Source organism: Pteropus vampyrus, unplaced genomic scaffold (assembly GCF_000151845.1).
Source record: "Pteropus vampyrus isolate Shadow unplaced genomic scaffold, Pvam_2.0 Scaffold2, whole genome shotgun sequence".
Lineage (NCBI taxonomy): Eukaryota > Metazoa > Chordata > Mammalia > Chiroptera > Pteropodidae > Pteropus > Pteropus vampyrus.
The window spans coordinates 26,334,315-26,355,351 of NW_011888783.1; the positions used below are offsets into that span (position 1 = coordinate 26,334,315).

The 21,037-nt window shown below is 36.6% G+C and overlaps 1 long non-coding RNA gene across 1 annotated transcript; it reads left to right on the forward strand.

Moving 5' to 3' along the window:
- The first annotated feature begins 12,274 nt into the window (after nt 1-12,274).
- Nucleotides 12,275-17,252, forward strand: LOC111737702. Its single transcript, XR_002779531.1, has 3 exons — nt 12,275-12,328; nt 13,455-13,556; nt 17,196-17,252. It is a non-coding gene; the product is annotated as an uncharacterized LOC111737702 (long non-coding RNA).
- The last annotated feature ends 3,785 nt before the right edge of the window (nt 17,253-21,037 follow it).

The following is a 21,037-nucleotide window of genomic DNA, read 5'->3' on the forward strand; positions in this document are numbered from 1 at the left end:
GGGCCCTGCAATGTGTTCACATGGCCATACATATTTTTCAAACTTGGCAAAAGGAAAATATTTTTACCACAATAATTTAAGACTACTATCTTTCCAGTTCAAGTTCCTCTCCATCATACTTTCTTTCATTTCAGACAGCTTTGGAATGTCTGTGGGCATTTTTGGAAATTGTCAATGGGAAAGTTGAGTTGGAGATACAACTAATTTGGATTTACTGGGATATGTTAATATGGTTTGCAAGCACTTCTGTGTATAATTAAAGGGTTGCCCACCCATTGTAGAAAGGGCCACCCATTATATCAACTACTACCCATTCCACCAACTAAAGGTGTACTAAGGTGCTCAGCATAGGAAATAAGTAAGTAATGGAGAATAAACAAGCTAGTCTATGAAAAATTCTTCCAATCATCAGATAGTAAGCATAGGATTTGGTTCCCATCAATTTTTGGTCAAAAGAAAATTCTCTTTTCAGAAACATACTTGGTAATGTAATGTATACAAATATAAATGCACCATACATATTTTTATGGGATTGTACAAAATAGAATAAGTCAGAATTCTTTTATGTGGGCACACAAACACATACACACAGCAAGTCATGTAAAGTCACATGATTTAGGTAACCCAATAAATCAAATTGCCTTCAAGGCAAAATGGCCTGAAACAACAGGTAGCTGTAGTGTCTAAACTCATATATATTCTAGAATAAGACAAAGTATGTAGTATGGTTATTTATTTAAAACAAGAAAGAAAATTTAGATAAGTGTTTAAAGGAATATGACACAAAAGTTAAAACAGTGACAACTGAAATTGGTAGGAATTATTCTGAGATAAGGAAATAACTTCAAATAAGCAATTTTCAGGTTATGCTAAGGCAATAATTCATTAGGGGAGAGAGAGAACATTTTAAATACAAATAATGGATTTTGGATAATATGAGAACCTAATTAATTAAAAAGTGAAAATCATGTGAACACCTTGGAAACCTTTTTAATTTCTGCCTGTTTTACATGAAATATTGACATTGTAAAGATAAAATGAAACTAATAGTATTCCACCATGTTGAAGACACTGATGACAAGCTGGTTAATGTCATCAATTTAAAGATGTTTTAAGACTATTCATTACATAAAGTACCTTGAAATGCTCTGAAATCTCTCAGGTTAGACTAGAAGAAATGTTAGAGAGGGCTCCCAAAATTTGGCAGCAATCCTAATTTACATTGACATTACCAATGAATTTTGAAGCTGAAAAAACACCTCTAAACTATTAATATTTTTTAAAATCCAGTTAAGCTAAAGGAATTATTTTCCCTTCTTTCTGTACAGAAATAATATTATATAATTGTTATATAAAGAGTTAAAGAGTCTATAGGAAAAAAATGTAGGAGAAAAATTAGTACAGAAGGAATTAATAAAAATTTTCATTTTCCTGGATTTTGTGACATTTGTGGAATTTGTCAGCTTTTTCAACTGTGCTATTTTTTAAGACGTTCTCACTATAGTTACTTTTATCATAAATTTGAGTCCATGATTTGACATTTTTTTCATTTAAGATAGTTCTGTATTGTAAAATCTTCAAGCTCCACCAAAACCTGTATCTGTCCCTTCTCAAGACATCCTAAAATGGACAGGTTTGAGGCTCACAAGGAGATGCAAGGCTGAAAGGATCAGCTGAAAGTCTGCAGGTCTGTCTGCACTGACCTCTGTCCAGTCACCCAGCAGGGAAGTTACAAGTCTCCAGACCTTATTCACAAATACGGCGCTCTAGCTAGCTCTTCAATTCCATGATTAGAAAGAAAAAAAAAGAGAGAGAGAAAGAGAGAGAATTGCAGAGAATACTATAAACTCAAGAGATCCAGATTTCTCAAATATATTAACATTTCTCCTGTTCTCTTTAGATATATTTTTTAAAGAAATAATATACCGATTAATAGTTGAAGTCCCTTTGATATCCTTCTGTTTCCCTCACATCCCACATGCTAATTTTAGGCAATCTTGTTGGATTTACTTCTAAGATATATTTTAAATCTGGTCACTGCTCATACTTCCACTGCTATCACCACATCCCAGGCCATTGTTACTTGTCACGGAGATTAGACCAATAAATAGCCTCATAACTGGTCTCTGCTTCTACTCTTCTATATTCTTCTACTCTAGTCAGTTTTCCATACAACACAATGATCTTTTAAAAATTTAAATCAGATTGTTTTGTTACTTTGTTTTAAAAACTTCCAGTGGCTTTCATTGTAATGAAGAAAAAAAAAATCATATTCCATAAGAATCTTCATGAAGTTAGACCAGGAACAAGCCTACTCTGGGAGATCATCTCTCACTACTTCCTCGCCAGGCTCCAGTCACCGCGACCACTTCAAACAAACGGAGCTGGTTCTAACTTGTGCTTCCTCTTCCTCCAGATCCACCCTTAAACCCATTGGCCTTGTTCAGGTTTCATATACATGGCACCTCCCTAGTACAACTGCCCCTTCCCCTAGCCCCTGTCATAAAGCAGCATCTCCACTTTTACCCCTTTTCACTGCCTTATTTTCTTCACAGACTTTTCATGATCTGTGATTATTTCATTTATTTATTACCTTTTTTTTTTTGGTCTGTATTCAAAAGCAAAATGCAAGCTCCATGAAGGTGGGAGATTTGTTTCTTTTTATATTGCTATATTTCAAGCAGTGCCTATTATTTCAGACAATCAATACATATTTGCGTTAGAAATTCTAATTAGATTCTTCAACAACACCATTGGATGTTAGCCAAAAATCTGAGAGAACATGATCTTCAACTTGAAATGCAAATTATTAATCAAGTGTAAGGGCAATAAAGAACATTATCTGACATGTCGGAACTCGGAAAATTTACTTCCCATATCCTTTTCTTGAGATGCTGGGTACATTCCGATTAAAAGAAGTGCTAAACTAAGCAAGAGAGAGACACAGGCTCTAAAAAGCAGTGTATTAAATGCAAGAGCATAGGAAAGAGCTGTCTCGGGATGACAGCTGAACAGCAGGCCTAAGGAGCGATTGGCCCAGCATGCAGCCAGAGGACAGAGGGTGCCAGGAAGAGGCCACCAGGAAAAGAAGAGGTCACTTGGAAAAACAAAGGAAAACAAAACAAAAACAAGATAAATCATTGGAAGATATGACACTTTTGGGAAAAAATTGGAATTAATATTTTCATAGTCATAGAATGTCAACCAAAAATAACTCTATAATTCTATTTAGAAAATGGGTTAAAGAGCTAAATCCTGTTTGTTAGATTAGGAAGAAGTTAATATTTAAAATCCACAAATTGAGGAGTAGCAGTATACAATTATTTGGAAATGAGAAGGTGACTCTGATGGAATGGCTAAGAGAAAAAAAGTAGCTGCCTTTGGTAAGTTGGGCTGGGAAGTTAGAAAGTGTGGGGACTGGAGGAGGGAAGTGTTGTTTTCTTTTTCAGTCTTTTAGTAGTATCTGATATATAATTTGGTGAAAATAAAAATATCTAAAAATTTTAAAACTAATTTTCTTTGATAACACAAATGATGACTGCCACAAAAACAAACAGTTCAGGCTGAGACTGGCTCCACTGTCTATGAATTGGAAAAGATGCATGACTGCTTTGGAGACCTTCCTTTTACATTTCTGAATGATATCTATTCATTCTTTTGAGGCACAATGGTTTAGATCAGGGGTCCCCAACCTTTGGGCCGCAGACTAGTACCAGTCAGTGGTCTGTTAGGAACTGGGCCTCACAGCAGAAGGTGAGCCACAGGCAAGCGAGCAAAGCCTCATCTGTATTTGCAGCCGCTCCCTAGCATAAGCACCACAGCTCTGCCTCAGGTCATCAGGCATTAGATTCTCATAGGAACACTGGTCCCTGATGCCAAAAAGGTTGGAGACCACTGGTTTAGATAACCCTGAAGATTTAAAAGCCAAATTGTGTGATATACATTTTAATGCGGCATAGTTTAGAAATTGTATAGCTATGCCAGGAGGGGGAGAGAGAGAGAGAGAATATCAATAGATATGGTTCAGAACAAGAGAAACTTGAATTCTTCTAATAGAATTTCCAATTGGCCTGCAGTAGTAATGCTTATGGGATGATCAAAATCGTGCATGTGGTAATGTCTAAGACTTTGGAAAAAGCCTTTTAAATATTAGCCAGACTCTTTGAAGTGAATTCAAAGTACTGAAAAATAATTTACAAAGAATGTCCTTTTGTAAGTGGGGGTGGGGGGTGGGCGGAGGGTTGGACAAGGATAGGAATGGCTTCCATTTTCATGATCGCTTTTGGAGGTAAATAAGCTTATTTTAAAATAAACAGCAAAAAGATTATAGTTGGAGTTTTTGTTCTTCTAATCGTAATGGGGAACACAATAAAAATTATTTTTTTAAAGCAGCAGCTTTCAACTTGACTTTTGTCCAAACCAAATAAACTTAAAATGTAAAAGTGTTGACATTTGTAAAATAAAAAAATCTTTGTACTTTTGCATGATCCTAAATAGTTCCCCATTCCTAACTCCACAATCATTAGTAAAACAATTCTTGGTTGCATCATTTTTACTGTTATTAGGCAATGCAGCCTGGGTACATTCAAGTATTTGTTCACTAGTTCTCACAGTTGAGTAGATTGAATCCACCTTCATTGCGTGGGAGAGAACCTGTTTCTAGGATGAAAAGCTGGCAGCCTTCTGCCAAGACTTACTTCCTTCCTGAGTCATTTTGCATACAAGTATCCTTGGCTTCATCTGAAGGGGAGAATATGAGAAATCTATTTGGAAGGTGAAAAAATTGCAACCACTATTTTGTAGCAATTTGGGAAGGATGTTTATTGCCTTTGTTTTCTGGGTTTGGGGTGAGAAATAGAAAATGGGAAAAGACAGTTTGAGATAGGCAGGGAGGTGATCTCAAGAGCTCTATTGACAGTGTTATCTATTTGATAAGGCAATTCTGGGAAAAGAAGCCATGCCTGGTGCTGCAGCCAGTAAAAACAAAAACAAACAAACAAACAAATAGCAACAGTTTTTGTGTTTTACTGGAGTTGGAGATACAGGTTGGTGCTAGGCAATAAATACCATGAAGTAGGTTTATTGCATATGGTTCTTCACTTTAACTCACTCTCCTTTTACTTCTAACCCTTTGGGTAAATGGTACAGAATTTTTAAGTACTACTCTCCCAACCACAGTGAGCCTGCCCACTCATTAGAACAAGCCTGAGATCCAAGCTGTTTGTTTGTTTGTTTGTTTGTTTGAGCTGGAGTTGTGGGGAGAGCCCCCTTTCTTGTTTGGCTGTGCAGCTTTACGAAGGTAAACTAGAGCTAACCAGGGCCATTGTTCTGGCCTCTTGAGGACAGCTCGTTTGAGAGAATAAAGCAAAAACAGAACATATCAGAAATTTGGATCGAAGTGTGTGTGTGTGTGTGTGTGAGAGAGAGAGAAGGCAGAGAGAGATTGTTTAAGTGAAAGTGATTGGGAGGGTTAGAGGAGAATGAGATAGTAAGTGACTGCAGTGGAATACAGGATGTTAAAGGATGTGCTCCCGAGGCCATTTCCAAGTCTGCTGTGTCTTTGGTTTGGTCAATGAAATCCCTCTTTTAATTTAAAATAATTTAAGTGAGATTTCAAGTTGGAACTGAAAGATGCAACCAAGAGCCCTGCCTGGAAAGACAGTGTAGTAGTCCTCCTTTATTTGTGGTTTCCCTTTCTGCTGCTTCAGTTACCTTTGGTCAACTGTGGTCCAAAAGTATTAAATGGAAAATTCCAGAAATAAACAATTCATAAATTTTAAATTGTGCTCCATTCTGCGTAGTGTGATTGAATCTCGAGCCATCAGCTCCATCCTGCCTCAGACAAGAGTCATCCCTTTGTTCAGTGTATCCATTCTGTCTATGCCTCCTGCCTGTTAGTCACTTAGTAGGACTCTCAGTTATCAGATCAACTGTTGTGATATTGCAGTGCTTGTGTTCAAATAATCCTTGTTTTACTTAATAATGGCCCCTAAAGCTCAAGAGTAGTGATGCTGGCAATTCAAATATGCCAAAGAGAAACCATAAAGTTCTCCTTTAAGGGAAAAATGAGTACAGCACAATAAGATATTTTGAGAGAGAGAGAGAGAGAAAAAGAGAGAGACCACATTCACACAACTTTTATTACAGTATATTATTATAATTATTCTGTTTTATTATTTATTATTATATACCTATTTTATTATTTTTAAATCTCTTACTGTGCCTAATTTACTAATTACACATTATTATAGGTATTTATGTATAGGGAAAAAACATACTATATATGGGGTTTGGTACTACCCTTCAGCTTTCCCTCATGACATACTGATGTCACTGCTGAAGTGAGAGGTAGAAGCGGCTAGGCATTTTTTAGCAAATTTATTTAGGTACATTGAACCACATATATTTAAATGTACCACTTGATGAGATTCGCTATCCTAAATTACCATTGAAACTATCACCAAAATCAAAATATAAACTTATCCATTACTCTCATAAGTTTCCATGTAACCCTTCTCAATGTCTTCACCCACATTCTAACCTTCTATTCCCATCCCGGGGCAAACAATGATCTACTTTCATGTAAATGGACTTATCCTGTATGTATTCTTTTATTATGTATTTATTGTAGGTCTGGATTCTTTCACTCAGCATTATTATTTTGTGATTTATCCACATTGCCGTGTGAATCATAGGTTTATTTAATTGGTGAGAGTATTCCATTGTATGGATATACCACATTAGTTTATGGTTTCACCTATTGAAGGATATTTGGATTGTTTCTAGTTATGGCTATTAAAAATAAAGCTGCTATATGTTTGTATAGATATATTTTTTTATTTCTCTTGGGTATATACAAAAGAATGGGATCACTAAGTTGTATATTAGATGTTATTTTTAATTTTTTAAAGAAATTGCTAAACTATTTTCCTAAGTGATTGTACCTTTAATCCCCACTAGCAGTGTACAAAAGTTCCAGTTGCTACCCAACCTCACCAGTGTTTGGTATTGTCTGACTTTTAATTAAGCCGTTGTAATGGGTGTATGTGGTTTTAATATGCATTTCCTTAATGACTAATGATGCTGAACATTTTTTATATACTTACATGCCATCCTTAAATCTTCTTTGGTCAATTATCTATTCAAAGCTTCTATCTATTGAAAAAATTCTAAAGAAATTTTTAAATAGCTTCACAAAGGTATACTTTAGATATTATAAAGCTCACCCATTGTAAGTATACAGAGGAGCAATCTCTAATAACTTTATAGAGTGTGTCAGCATCATCATAATCCAATTTTAAAGCATTTCCAACACATCAGAAAAGCTCCCTCTACACAATTGCAGTTAATCCCCACTCTAGTCCCAGGTAACCATAGATCTGTTTTCTATCTCTATAGATTTGCCTTTTCTAGAAATTTCATATAAATGGAATAATAAATTATGTAGTCTTTTGTATCTGGCTTCTTCCACTTATAATGTTTTTGAGGTACATCCATGTTGTTGCATGTAACTGTAGTTTGTTTCTTTTTATTGATGAGTAGTATTCCACTATCCAGATATACCAATTTTGTTTATTCCCCAGTTGATGAACATATAGATTGTTTCCATTTTTTGACTACTATGTATGATACTACTGTAAACATTCATGTACAAGTCTTTGTGTAAACATGTATTTTCATTTCTCTGGGGTAGGTACCTAGAAATAGAATTGTTGGGCTGCATGATAAGTATATATTTAACTTGTTAAAAACTACCAAAGTGTATCTCAAAGTGACTACTCCATTTTTCATTTCCGTCAACAGAATATGAGGACTTTAGTTTCTCAGTTTCTTTCTATGGGATTCAGGTCAAATAACAGGCATGCTGGTATATGTGAGCTTCTACTCTAGAGAGCTGAACCAGGGGTGAGCCACTGGCCAATGGGGTTTTTGACATGAAAGCTCTGCTCATGAGGATTGATAGAAACCAATTGGGAAAATTTGACATAAAGAAAGAAGGAAATGGTTGGTACAAATAAACAGAGAAGGAAGCAGAGGTACAGAGTCTGAGTCCTGTGTGGGCAGAGCACTAATGTAGGGCTTGGCGAATTGCTCTAAGAGGGGAGCCATAAGAGAATCTGGTCTGCACTGGACCTTGATGGGTCTTCTCTGACCTAACCTATCCTTCCCTCCATTTGAAACCTTTCCACTGTGTCCTCTGAAGTAGCCCCTCGTGATCAAAAAATCTTCCCATATCCTCACTTTCTCAACCTATCTTCTGCCTTCTCTAAAACTGACTCTCTCCCTAGAAGTTTCCTCCCAGATTGAGGTGGCTGATCCTCTCACAAACCACATCCATTAGGATTAAAAGGAAAACTTAATGCTCTCTTCTCGCCCTCATTATCTTCATTACACTATGCCTTTTTGCCTCAAACTAGATCTCTACTCCTTTGTTGACTAACAAACAAACAAAACTCCTCTTCCCATGAGACTCAGATTATTTGACACTCACAGTTCAGACTTCCTCTCCTCAAAGACTCCCTTCAAATAGGCAACCCACTCAACCTCTTTGTTTCTGAATTCCTGGTACTCCTCATCTCCAATGCCTGTCTCCTCCATTTCATTCCAGCCACTTCTTCCAAAGTCACACTTGAGAACTTGTCATCACTACCACTCCACCTCTGAAATTACCGATTTTAACATTCCCCTGTACGACAACAACTTCCTAAACTTCCAATTTGTTTGGTAAAGTACCCCTTCTGCAAGTGTTCTTTCACCTCATCAGGGCTTCCCAAACATTGATAACTATACTCTCTCTTAATCTATCAAACTCCTCTTGTCTTCACTTCCTTCACTCTACAGCTCATTTTCCACGTTCTATTTCAAACACTCTTTTTATGTTCTATAATTTCCCATACCTTGTCCTTCCATCACATTCACCTTTAAAGAAAAAAAAAAAAAAAACTATGTGAGGAACTCCACCATATATTCTCTTCATGCGTATGCCCAGGCAATTGAGGATACAGGTATCACTATATATTCATGGTTTCCAAGTTATACTAGGCTCCCATCACGGCCTGGTGACACTTCTCTACCACTGTCTTCAACAACCACCTCAAAGCTTTTCTTCTCTCAGATCTTTGACTGCTATCCAACAATATATGCCTCGTTGCTCTCCTATATCATAGAGAAAGTAGAAGCCTTTAAATACTGAGTTGCTGAATTTACCATCCACCAGATGTACAGCTCCATCTCTGAGGTTTTTGCATCCACTTTCTTCTTTCCTATTGCAATGCAGGAGGCATTCTTCCTTCTGCACTTCCTCGGTTCTCTGGACCTTACATATGGCCACTTGCTCAAGAACTCTTAATTTATCCTGTGTCTCACATGTATCTTTGATCTTTACATTTTTCTCTTTACTGGATTTTTTTCCCAGTAGCATTTTAAAATACTGTAGGCTCTTCAATTTTAAGGCAAGAGTCCCTTGTTTATCCCCTTAAAAAAACTCTCACAGAAACCTCCCTGGACTGCACATCTTGCAGCTGCTGCCCTCTCTCTTCCTTTATCTTCAGAAGCAATGCCTTTAAAGAGTTGTCTTTATCTATTCTGGCTTCTGTTCCCCACCATGTCAATAAAATTATGTTTGCTAAGATCACTAAGAGACTCTACATGGGTAAACCTAATGGGTTCTTGAGGCTTTTTCTTACTTGTCAATTTAATCCATTTGTTGTCCACTTCCTCATTCCTGAAACAAGGCAGGCTGACCAAGAGATGGAGTGCCTAGCAAAGAGATGCATTACAACTGGGGTACTGAAGACCTGGGTTCTAGGCATCTTTTCTCTGACACTAGCCTTTCTGCTACCAAGTCATGTACATCTCTGGGATTCAGGTGCCACGTTTTTAAACTAAAGAGAAGACTACAAGTATGCAAAAGTGGGAGTAAGACTAGATGGCTTCCTGAGGTCTTTTTAGGCCCTGGAATCCATGGTCATGGATTTTGTGTCGCATACAAGTAAGCAGTCACATTTGTATGCATGGTTTGGCATTCCCATCTTTGAAGTGAGACATTCTCTCTTGCTGCCTAAATTACTTCTAGGTTATAAATTTAATTCACCTTTGGGATCAATATTAACTCTTTCAGTTCTCCAGTATGCTCTTTACTAATGACTGGATTTTCTAGAGAGGGATAACTAGTCAATCGAAATATCAAATTGTCTCTTTTGACATGCTGAGAATCCTAAGCTATTTAAATTCATAGAAATAAAAGTTTGCTTACTGATCAAATCATTAAGGCAATAACATATTCTGCCTCAAAGACTAGAGATGCCAGAAAGACATATACAATGTTTATACCAGGCTCAATGTTAATATTGTGACTCCTACTCTTCAGTCTCAGGACAGAAAAATAGTCTTTTAAAAACTCTTGAGGGGAAAAAACAACATAAGTAAAAGAAACTAAAAAAAATTTGTTTTTTTTTTTTGTATTTCTAGACCACCCAAAGTGATGTAGCAGAAAGAGAATGGACCTAGAGCTCGAATGGATTTAGACTTGGTCCAAACACCAGTCTACTCTGTGAAACTGGGCAAGCCACTCCAAGTTATTCATCTGGAAAATGAGGAAGTAAGATACTTATTGGGCCTCCCAGCATGAGAATCAAATGAGCCAGAGAATAGAAAATACTCTAGAAAGGAGAAAGTTCTCTATAACTCAAGACATTTACTAACAGAGAAACAATGTCCTAATAAGAAAGGTCTACTGGAGCAAGGCACTCCGCCCCCCGCTCCCCAGAATCCATTTCTAGTTGATAAGACATTAGATTAATATTTTAGATCTGTTGCCAGGAGTTTTAAGCAGGAAGAAGCAGATGAGAATTGTTGGTTCCAATCTTCTCTCTGAATGTTGATCTTTTAGCTTACAGAGTTGAGATATACCTTGAAGGAAATGATTTCTGCCTCTTCCGCTATAGAGATTCCATATTCAGAAGTTTTCCAAAAAGATTATTGCTTAAAAAGAAAAGAACAACTCAGAAACACAAGTCTCAATGAGTAAAAATAATAATAATTTATTAATTCCTTCAAAATTTTAATGATTTGAAAGAATATGGGCCTGTGTCAGAGAAAAGGTCTTTTTCCTCTTTTCTGAAGTTTCTGTCCTGAAAGACGGTATACAAAAGTAAGATAGAAGATCAGCCAGTGTATCTGATTTTCACTCATCTGAAAGATATTAATGTGAAAATCAACCCACATACATTAGAGTCTGTGAATTTAGCTTTTTCTTTTCACATTATTGTCTCTCTTCATATAATCCTACACATGGTATAGTTGTACTCTTATTTTTTCCTTATAAATCTACCAAAGAACATCCACTCATCAGATACATTATTTATCTATAGAAAATTACCTTTCTCCTTCTATTATTCATGATTTGAATTAGGGCCACTTAAAAGAATATTGTTTTTACATCCCTCTTCACCCTATTTTATTCCATGAGCTTCTCACTCTACAGATGGTTAAAGGTCTGCTGTTCACAGTGCTCTTGTGAAACAATTATTAAATGATTTCATGGGTCAACCCTATTTCATCCAATTGAGAAAATAAAATTTGGTTTCAAGAATTAGCATGCTTTTTTTGGCATCCTAGAGGATGAAGAAGACAAAGTTAACTGTAAGTACATGGGTTATTCCAGGGGTCCCCAACCTCTAGGCCGTGGACCAGTATCAGTCCATGGCCTGTTAGGAACTGGGCCTCACAGCAGGAGGTGAGCAGTGGGTGAGCAAGCAAAGTTTCATCCGTATTTACAGCCGCTCCCTAGCGCTAGCATCACTGACTCAGCTCCACCTCAGATCATCAGGCATTAGATTTTTATAGGATCACCGATCCCTGGCGCCAGAAATGTTGGAGATCGCTGGATATTCCACTCTACTTACTTATGTCTGCAAGATTCTTACTTACATATAACAGAATCCACTACAGCTGGTTTAAGCAGAAAGAGCTCTATGAAGGATTATCAGATCACTAACAGAAATCTCTGGGACAGCCAAAGAAAGAACTATTTTAGCAAAAGCACAACAGCAGCCAATATTTGGCACTATACATTCTAGAGAATAGCACTGGGGAATCCAGGTCCCATTACAATCACCACTCTTTTTGTCTAGTGTTCTTAAATTTCAGGGGAGGAGGGATACGAAATAGCTTTAAGTTTTTGAGTAGACGTGGGAAATAGGATGGAAGCAACTGATAAATATGGGAACATTTGAAACTACCCTGGATGATTTTCTCTCTTCTTTGTTTACAGCTATGTTTTCCAAATATGGAACACTTTCCTCTGCCAACACTCAAGATGATTAAGGTGACATGAGGTTGTGGCATTATATAGCACTGAACCCATATTGATAAATGTATTCCTTTTTTAATAATCTTTCAATTCTGATTATATTAGGAGAGTCTTGGGTTTATGCTAGTGTTTTTAACACTTTTCTAGCCTTTGATAATATGCCCTTTAAACAAACAAACAAACAAACAAACAAACAAATAAACAAAAGAGCAGCCCTCACTGAAGCTCAGAACCTCCAGCAAGGAATTGAGTTAAATTTTAACGAGTAGAATTTTATTTTGGTCTCATTGTATTTATTTTTGCAATTTACTTTCATTCAACACACTAACGTTGATTTTCTATTTCCAGGTCATAATGTTTCTTTTAAAACAAAAAAAAATTTTTTCCAAATAAAAAAGTTAGTCAACTTAAAGAAAATAAATATATAACATATGAAATAAGTAGATATAGCAAAAGTCATGAGGGTGGAGGGCAACGACTGAAATCTCAGAAACATTGTCTTATAGAATGTTTCTCATAATTTATACATGGTGTGTTAATTTTCCCTTGTTGTGTGCTCAAATTTTAATAATCCCATAGGATAGCATACTGGTTTGGCATCAGATAGACCTTGGTACAAATCTGTCTAGCTTTTCCACTGTCTAGCTTTGTACCTTGGTGCCAGTTATTTAACTTCTACCTCAGTTTTTTCATTTCTAAAATGGAGATAACATTAGCTTACAGAATGGAGTGGTTATGGAGATAATGAATGTAGACTGCCTCACTGTGTCCAGCACATAGGTTCAAAAAGTGATAGTGATTATTATCATAAAGGATAGGTATTAGGCATCTTATTTTACGGGTGAGAAAATTCAGAATCAAAGTCACATGACTAGGATAGAGTTAAATATTCCCTACCTTGGGCGCAATCATTTCTTGAGCATCGATTTAAATTTCCAAAGCTGCATTTCATCACATTCTTGATGAAAGAGTAGCTAAGAAGGTATATGCAGACTTTTACTCCATTGCTGACTCGGTAGAACATTTTGTTTTAATAAAATGTCAGTTACCTTACATAGACAACATCAGTACTGATGATGCTATGTCTGTAAACTTGATTCTTGAGAGATCCTTTTCAATTTGCTTTCTTCTGTGACTACAGAGTGTAGTTATCACTTGTCTAAGTGCTATTGGTGACAAGAGAAGGACTGGAGAGGGTGTAACGATGAAAATTAATCTTCTCTACTAGAAAACAAAATTGAAGGTAGGAGCAATTTTATTTATTTTTTCCTTCAGTAGTGAAGCCAGAAAAGCACTGGTTTTAGGAACACTGGTTTTGGAGCAGTTATGCACACAGGTATAAGAGACTAGACATCAGGACTGGAGACCATACAAGAACAACTAGAATTATTATTATCTTGTGAGGCTACCATGCTATACGGTTTCTCTGATTGGCACATGAAACTGAGCTCACTCTCTCTTGACAAATGTTGGGCTGACAATCTCTAAGTATGAAGTTATGTCATATATTTCTGGCATATCTGCAATAAGGAATCTGTTTTATTTTTTTAAAAAATCACCTCAGAACAGATTTAAGCTCAAACTATAAACTAGGGAAAAAAATAAAATGAGGAGCTTGAAAATTCTGACAGTGTATATGCAGTCTTAAACACTGCCATCCCTTCCTTCCTCGCACACGTAGTTTGGTCTGTGTCTAGTCCATAATCACATTCACTTGCTTCCCTAAGTCACCATGGTATCTTATTGTGACATTTATCTGCATGTATATGAAGTATACTTTTCAGTTGATGTTTGTTTTTTTTAAAATTAACATTGTGATAGTGTTTATATCATTCTTCTTGAACAGTTTAATAGCAAGTCACCACATTCTTGTCACAGAGGTGATTATGCAGTTGCATAAAAGTATTGGCCGTGACAGTTCCACGTGAAAGTTCATAAAGGTGAAATTTTGAAAGTCACAAAATGTCATTAATGTAAGTAGTTGCAATGATCTCTGAAGGCAAAAGATTAAATCTATTTTACACAAATTTTTGACCAACATATCTGTACATTCTAGGTTGCATTTTACATAATTTGTGATTTAATTTCTTGACAAATTAGACGTGTAAATAGGAAATGATCTTAATAAAAAACAGTGGTGATGTATTCGTTAAAAACTGCCCAAGATTTCCTAAAAAGTAAGATGTCTATGAGAAACACATGATTCTGCTAGAGGGCTAGGATTCCTGTAAAATGGTTAATGTACTAAAGAAGTCAAGACATTTGATAAAAGCAGGAGTTTCAGTGTGAAGACTGAGGCAAAGTGGCAAGTTGCCCAGGAGAGATGGAACAGGTTCATAGAGATGTTTGTTTCAAGCATCTTGATTTGTGGCAAACTCATTTGCTCCAGGATGTCGCCGACAGCGGGGGAGGGGAGAGAGTAGATGCGGCAATTGCATGTAGCACTGATCCAGACAAAACATCCATCGAAACCCAGGAGCTGACAATCATTAAAGATCCCAGCCAGTTGTACAGTGCACCTACCCGATACTCAAAACATCTCAGAGAAAGCAGAATCTCAATTTCCCAAGCCAGGAAATAGAAAACTGCAATGTCTGAATGGTTTTATCCAAGCTCAGATTGGAGCTGTAATAGCATTAAAATAGAACGGGTTTACTAATAAATCTTGGCAATATAACTGCGATCTAGAGTAGTAAATTTTTCAAGTTCATTTGCTCTGCCTCCTTTTAAACAGGATACAAGTGTACTATGTATGCATATACAATGATGCCATTATATTGTGGCAGTAGTGGAAGAAATGGCTATGGCATGATTAATTGTAGAACAGAATTACTTGACAGCAGAGCTGTCAAATATCAAAACACTTGCCAGGTTTTTAAATCAGACAAGTTGAGGAATGTATATTGTTGCTATAACTGAAGTTGACCCACAATTTGAGTGAAAATTAACTCCTTACAGTGCTTCCCTCCTTATCTGCACAGTGTCAAAAAAAGATTCAAAATGAAACAAAAAATCCTCTACAAAAATCCTTAAATGTAGACAAGCATTCAAGATTGATGACATAAATAAAGTAGCAGCATTTGTAAAGGTCTTTGAAGTTTGCAAAGAGCTTTTATGTACATTATTTAGTTTAATTCTCATAACAACACTATGAGATTAATTGGGCAGGCATTTCAATTCATTTTTCACTGAGGCCTGCTTTGGGCCAGGTTTTATGATAGACACTTGAGATAAAAAAGATAAATTAGATAACATCCCTGTAGCCAACATATTTAACAAAAGAGGATACTGAGTCTCAGAGACAGAGATAGTCTAGTTAAGTTTTTACTCTAGAGCCCCCAAATCTGAATTTAAACTCAAAATCTAATGCTTTTATCCTTTTATTATGTACCTCTAAACAGAATGAGGTTAAATTAGTTAAGATAGAAACACATTTTTGTTGAAAGCTGGTTTCCAAAGCACTCTAAATTTCATACAATGAAACCAGCTTGGCAGATAACTCAATTCAAAGATTGGTTTCCTTTTAAAGCAAAGGTTTTAGACCACTAATTTTATTTCCTTTAGGAGCAGTGCTGAATAAACTTGCATTAAAACAGAGTGAACTGTTCAGCTATGACATGTAAAGAGCCCGGAAGATATTACTCTTAGCCTTGTAAAAAGAAAAACCTGGACAAACCTGAAACTCAATGACTTCTTCTGGACCAATTAGAGAAATAAAGTCACAGGGCAAAAAACCACCCCAAAATCTGAAGAGACAGTTGAGATGCATCCAGAAAGACATGGCTTACCTGGAACAGAAGCCACTTGAGCCATAAACTGTAGGAACACTTAATGATAACTTTCTCGAATTGCTGGAGGCTGAATGGGGACCATCTGAAACGTAAAAACTCTTGGAGGCCCAGTCTTAGCGGGTGTAGGGAGCCACACTTTCATGAGTTTTATCTCCAGGAACCCCACCAGGTCGTCCCTGTGAATATTGGAGAAAAATCCCTTTGTGTTTTGGGCAGCGATAGAGTAAACATAATCATTTTGAAATATATCCAGGGAAAAAGTAACTACATAAATTATGTTGATAGTATGTATTCTTGATATGATGTGATGAAAAGAGCACTTTCCCTTTGTGCTCTTCCTCTCCCAAACCCATAACCTCAGTCTAATCATGAGAAAAACATTGGACAGACCCCAGTTGAGAGACATCTACAAAATACCTGACCAGTACTCCTCAAAACTGTCAAATATAAAGAATGTTTAAAACTGTCATAGTCGAGGAAAGCCTAAGGAAACATGATGACTAAATGTTATGTGGTATTCTGGATGGGATCCTGGAACAGAAAAATATGTTAGATAAAAATGAAGGAAATCTGAATAAAGCATGGACTCTAGTTAAGAATAATAACAATGTCTCAATATTGGTTCATTTATTATAACAAATGTACCTTACTAGGAGAAATTAAGTGTGAGGTATGAGGTAACGCAGTACTATCTTGGTGACTTTTCTGACCATCAAAAGTTATTTAAAAAACAATGGGAGAAAATGTAAACAAACAATGAACTGGATTTTGAAATAACTTCTTAAGCTCCTTGGAGAATATGTATGTTGGGAAGTGGAATTGGTTATGACTGATAATATAGTTCTCTGTCTCAGAAGGTCTCTTTCTTTGACTTCTGTTTTGGGACAGACACCGGAGAAATTAAAGAGGGTTAAAGGATTCACCCAGATTGATGAATCACCCCTTGATATCCTGGAGTGACAGATTTCGAAGTAGATATGATTATTAAAAATAAAATCTATCATGAAGAAAACCAACGTCTTCTCACTTATAGAGTGTGAACACTAGAAGGGACCATGGATGCACTCAAATCCATTTCTTTCATTTTGCAGAAGAAGAAATTGAGGCCTAGAAGAAGACTCGTCTATGTTGGATCCAGGATTAGAATTCAATTTCCTTTAGTTGTCAATGTTTTGTTATGAAAAATTTCAAACATAGAGTTAAAAATTGGTACAATGAGTACTCTATACTGACCTCTGGATTCAATGACTAACAGTTTGTCATATTTGTTTCATGTATTTGTATAACCATATAAAAGTAATTTTTATACACATCATCTCTAAATATTTCAGTATATATTTCCTACGAATAAGAACATTCTTTTACATATTCACAATACTATTATAACAATAATTAAAAATGATTTTTAATATACTTAATACCTAGTCTATTTCTTAATTTTTCCATGTGTCTCCAAAATGTCTTTTACAGATTCCCCGGTCTCCCTACCCAACTCCCCCCAAATCAGGATTCAATCAAGAGAGCTCATTGCATTTGGTTTTACCTTTATAATCTCTTTTCATCTAGAATATTACTCAAACATTTCTTTTTATGATGTTGACTTTCTGTAAAATGTCTCCCATGCTGGAATTGCCTGATTATTTTCTCATGTCATTTAATATCTTTATCTCGCCACTGTATTTTCTATAAAAGAATTGAGTTTAAAGGCTAGAGTAGATACATATAAAACCTTTTTGGTAAAAATACTTTGTAGTTGATGCTGTGTCCTTCATATTGCATCATCAGGAGGCTCAATGTCAGGCCGTCCCCCTGTGAGCAATGTGAGGTTTGATGACTGGGTTAAGGTCATGACCTCCAACTCTCTCCAGTGTAAAGACACAATGTTTTTCTATGTTACTAGTAAGTAATCTGTGGGATAATGCTTTGGAACTAAACACATATCCTTTTTCTCAAAAACTGACATCTAATGGTTTTAACATCCACTGATGTTGCTTGCTTGAGTCAATTATTCCTTTGCAGGTTGCAAACTGGTGATTTGTCTAGTTCTCTCATTCCTTCTACATATGTTTGATGGGATTCTTCTATATGGAAGAGGTGAATGACTGTTACTCTTAAAAGAGAACATGGCAAATGCTTTATTCATTTTCATTAGTTACTAATTTTCAGAGTACTGAGTTGCTGTAAGACTCTACCCCAAAATGGCAAAAGAGTTAAAAGAAAAATCTTAAACTTTTGTTTCCTTTTTTCCTCCCCTCCTCTTCCTCCTCCTTCTTCTCCTTCCCCCTCTCTCTCTCTCTTTATGTTTCACTGAGGAGACATCAGTTATTATTTACATTCATTATTCTTTCTAATGTAATAACTTATGACTCCCCAGTGACCAAAATTTGACCAGTGAAATTTTCAAGTGTCCTTTTGTCATGTCCCCATTAGCAAAAGATACCCCAGGATCACTTTATATCTTGCGTCTAACTTCCTCCAAGACTTTGGTTACTTTTCGTGGGAAATAATATTTAGAAACTGAAGTCTGGACTCTGTAATATCTCAATGCTCTTGAGATCCTTTCAGTGATGAACAGGTAATATATTTTATAAGGGTTTATTTGAAGGTGAACCAAAAATATCTATGTAGGCTCAAAGCATAATAGACAATGCATTGTGGTATAGTAAGTGTGATTATCATTTTCCAGATGAAAAAATGAGGCTCAGAGAAGATAACTTGCCTCAGCTTACATAGCTCACATGTGACAAGCTGGGTTTAAACCCAAGTCTTCTACTATAGTATCTATGGAGGAGACTTCTATCATGTTTGTGTCCACCCGGCACCCTTATATGTTTAGGAATTTCCACATTATGATTCCCAATCCCCAAGTGAGAAACCAGAATTCACTTTTTCATTCTCCATTCCAGCTAGAGTGCAGGTACTGCTGAGTAGATATATGTACTAAGTTCCCAATTGGACAGTGTGAATCTGCATGTAGTATGCAGATCCGTTTTGGTAAAGGTGATGGTGGAGGCATGTGGTTATGGTGGCTTCAGGGGAAGAGTTTCCAGCATCCAATGCCCAGCATCCGGAGTACAAACAATGTGATGCCCCAGTGGCAGAAGCAGTGGGGTCTTGGCTAGAGCAATCTTTCCATGCAGCTTGGCTACTGTTTCTCCAAACCTAAGTGCTGTCTTCCCAGAGTTTCAGTGAGTTTTGATAAAAATTTTTTCTGCTTAAAAAAGCTACAGTGAATTCTGCTGTTTTCAGCAAAAACAATCAAACAAACAAACAAAACAAAACAAAAATCTTGACTGATGCTCTATGCTATTTTCCCCAAACAATGTATCCTGGCAACTGGTGAAAATGGGCAACAGGTGTGTTATGACTTTGATTTGTTTCTGAACAAGTTTATATCTCATGATCCAACTGCTCCCACACTAAGTGGGCTGCTTGCCTTGTTCTGAGACTGAAAGTCTTACTTTTATACTCAAATGTAGATCTGACTCTTGACTTTCCTTTAAAAATAACAAAGAGAATGAGTGAAGAAGGATGAAGGTATAGCTACAACAAGGGAGAAGACACCAGACACCATCAGGAAGTCAGTGTGGCCGCAACAGTAGAGACAAAGATAATGCTGAGCCCGAATGAAGATGGTCCCATTTAAACATTATTTACCACTTACTGCTACACATGCTGTTTCTTAATATGCCCAACATTTTTGTGAGGTGGTCTTTTAAATAACCATTTTATGGTTAAACAACCTGGGTTCAGAGAAGATAAATGCCAGATTAAAGGAGAAATTATTTAGTCATTTATTTTTAATATAGAAATTGCAAGATTCAATTTGTTGTTTAGAAAACACTTTGACAGTAATGAGGACAAAGGGGCTGTATCCAGTTAGGAGGCTACTGCAAATGACTCTAATAAGCTTCCAGCCTGTAATTCCTCTCTTCTGGATTCAAATGCACCTTTTATAGAACCAAAGATTTCTGCTACATTGGCTGTCCAACTTCAGATCATTAGTCATCATATGTTTTAGGCATATCTCTATCTTATTGTGCCGTAGTGACCTCCAACTAATGTTGCTCTGGGTGACTTTACCACCTCCTCTTGTGTTGGTGATAGAATTACATGGCCATCTCAGCAAATGGTTGCCTGGCAGGACCCATTTTCATTCATTCGACAAATACATATTAATGCAATTCGCCTACAATGTACAGTGTGCTGAGAAAAGGGTAGTAAACAAAATAAAAACAGTTCCCACCTACCCTCATAGACAAGGAATTATAACAGTGCAATTGCTTCCCTGGTAATAGGAATCACATGTTAGACAAAAATTCCTAAGTCTCATCCTCGATTCACTGAATCTGAATCTCTAGAGGAGGTTCTTGGGAGCCTGAGTGTTTAATAAAATGCCACAGGTGAGCCTCATCATCATCATCACGGAAGTTTATGTGCATTAGATGAAATGCGAGGTGAGATGGGAGCTCATAGAAGAGGCATTTGACACACTTTAAGATCAGAGAAGGTTTTCTGAAGAAAGTGGCAACTGATCTGAGACCTGAAGGTGAACAAGTACAGGTGTGTGTCAGTCAGGTGAAGAGGTAGGGTAAAGGGGAAAAAGTTTTCTGAGCTTCTTTTCTCTCTTCTGGCCACACCCCAGAGGTCAGAGGCCCAACTTGGATGGACTGTTTGGGGCTGCCTCCCTCCATGGCAAACAAGTGGACACTAAGCTACAATGGAAAGAGACAGTATTCTTGTTATCTCAAGTACACTTGCAGTTATAAGTCATAACTTTATTTTAAGTGATGGTAGATGCAAACATGAATTTCTGAAGACCCACATGGATTGCAAGGGAGGTAATTCTTTAATAGTCATGCTGGAATTAGGAGAGGAGACTCCTGCTTTTGCATGAAGACACAGATACTTCCCAAAGGATACTTTCCCCTCC